Below are 2553 nucleotides of genomic sequence, written 5' to 3'. Positions count from 1 at the left end.
TCCCGGACTTGCGCTGTCTCTGTCTCTCTCAAATAAATAAGTAAAAACTTAAAATAAAAATTAGAAGCCCTCTGACCCCCTTTCCTGCCCCATTCCCACCGCCCTTAGGAAACCGCTGTCATCGGGTCATGATACTTTAATATCCTCCCTCCCGCTTCTTAAAAAAAAAAAAAAATAAGATCAGGGGACGACGTCTGTAGGCATTCAGAATGGTCCAGCATTTGGCAACCTGTCGTAGGCTATCGTACGCTACAGCCCTTAACAAAACGAGGCCGTCCCAAACCCCTGGTAACAGAATCGTCTACCTTTATGCCAAGAAGGGTGAGAAAGCACCAAAAAGCATGTGGTATGTGCCCAGGCTGGCTTCGAGGAGTTCGTGCTGGGAGACCTGAGGTTCTTATGAGGTTGCCTACGACGAAAACACACGTCAGCAGGACCTATGGTGGTTCCGCGCGTGCTAAGTGTGTTCGTGACAGGATCAAACATGCTTTCCTTACCGAGGAGCAGAAAATCGTGGTGAAAGTGTCGAAGGCAAAAGCACAGAGTCAGAAAGCGAAATACAAAAAAAAAAAAAACCAAACAAAAACCACGAAGGGTTTTTGAGTGATAAACAAATCAAAAGGCTTGTTCTGTTAAAACAACATCATCTTTTTCATGTGATTCGCAGCTTGCTGTTTCCACTTAAAGTATCCGCCTGAAAGTATCGCCTGAGTAACGTTTTGGAAAAGGTTTATTTATTTTTGGGAGAGAGAGAGAGAAAGAGGGAGAGGGAGAGAAAGACAGCACAAGAGTAGGGGAGGGGCAGAGAGAGGGGGAGGCAGAGGATCCGAAGCGGGCTGTGTGCTGACAGCAGAGAGCCCGATGCAGGGCTCGAACTCACGAACCGCGAGATCATGACCTGAGCCGCACTTGAACGCTTGACCGACTGAGCCAGCCAGTATTTAAAAAAAAAAAAAAAAAAAAAAATCAATGTGATAGATATTTGGGTGCGTCCAAATCCTACTACTTAGAAACCATTTGAATACATGCGTATTCAGGTTCCCCCCACTGTCTGAAAGCGTAGTGTTGCCTTGAAACCTTTTGTAAACCGAAGCGGCCTAAAGCAAAAGGTATCCCCCCGCTCTCCAGAAGTTTGCGTGAGACCACGTCGCTCTGCTGAAGGACCCTACGGTATAGTTCGGTAGCAGCTCTTTTCATAAAAGCCAAACACCTCTTCGCATTTCTGGCGGTAGTACCTGCTTCCTCTGTGTGTGCGCTCGATTCCACCCCCTTCTACGCAGGGACCTCACTCCTGCAGTGCCCCCCTCCCTCCTGCCCCTCCCTTTACTGTGTCTCTCCTAGAGGCCTGCCGAGATGTTACTTCTAGACCCCCCTCTGGAATCTTTCTCTTGAACTCACTCCCTCCTCTGGTTACTTTCTCTTCCTCGGCTAAAACGAGGCTCCCCCCCGCCCCCCACCCTGGAGAAGTCGAAGTCGCCCTGGCTCTTCCGCTAAAACCGCCCGCCGTTATCAAGGTGACTAATTACTTCCCTTGTGCTAAATCCGGTGACCTGTGCGTGACGTTTGACATAATCGATTACTCCCGCTTCCTTGAGGCATTTTCTCCTCTCGGCTTCCGGGACTCACACGCGCTGCTGGTTTTCATTCATTTCTCTCGACTTGTCCTTTAGTTTCCTCTGCCAGCTCCTCCCCGCTCCCCCTGACCTCTTGGCGTTGGTCTGTCCCGGGGCTCAGTCCTTAGATCTTTTTCCGTCTGAATTTACTACCTCCCCCCCATTTTTTTTGGAAGATTTTAGTTTCAAGTAATCTCTACACCCAATGTGGGGCTCCAACTCACACCCCCAAGATCAAGAGTCGCATATGCTCTACCAACGGAGCCAGCCAAGCGCCCCTGTGTGAGTTTACTCCTATGGTGATCTCATTTGCTCTCAAGGCTTTAAATACCACCCATCTGCTAATGACCTCAAATGTATATTTCCAGCCCTGACCTCTCTTACGCAATTCAGAGCCACATATCCGCTGACCACCTCCCCTCCACTCTGATGGACAGAAGGTCACTGGAGTTCAACGTGTCCCAAACCCAACTCCCAATCTTCTCTTAAAGTTTGCAAGCCCTGGGGTGCCTGGCTGGCTCAGTCGGCGGATCATGTGACCTTTGATCTCCGGGTTGTGAGTTCAAACCCTGCACTGGGTGTAGCGATGACGGAAAAATAAAATCTGTGTTCATTTATTTGGATATCCTACAGGCGTTTTTATTGCTGTGTATAAAGCAGTGCTTTATACGTCTGTTTCTTCTAGAAGGCTGGAAAAAAAAAAGAAAATCTTTTGGAAAACTTGCAAGCGCCAAGGTTTTCTCCCGAACAGTAAATGTCAACTCCGTGTCTCACTTGCTGAGGCTAAAATCTTGGAGATGATTCTCGATGCCAACCTTTCGTTCTCATCTGTCAGCAAAGCCTGTCGACTCTACCATCAAAACATATCTAGAATCCACCATCTCTCCCCACGGCCACTGCTATCACCCTAGTCCAAGCCTTTTGGAACTCACCACCACCT

The 2553-nt window shown here is 48.5% G+C and overlaps 1 pseudogene; it reads left to right on the top strand.

Annotated features, from left to right (window-relative positions):
* The first annotated feature begins 209 nt into the window (after nucleotides 1-209).
* Nucleotides 210-603, top strand: LOC125157045 (60S ribosomal protein L34-like; annotated as a pseudogene).
* Nucleotides 604-2553: the final 1950 nt, after the last annotated feature.

The sequence above is a fragment of the Prionailurus viverrinus genome, chromosome X (genome assembly GCF_022837055.1).
Source record: "Prionailurus viverrinus isolate Anna chromosome X, UM_Priviv_1.0, whole genome shotgun sequence".
Lineage (NCBI taxonomy): Eukaryota > Metazoa > Chordata > Mammalia > Carnivora > Felidae > Prionailurus > Prionailurus viverrinus.
Note: the sequence above shows the minus strand (reverse complement) of the source record. Positions and strands in the feature narration are given on the sequence as shown.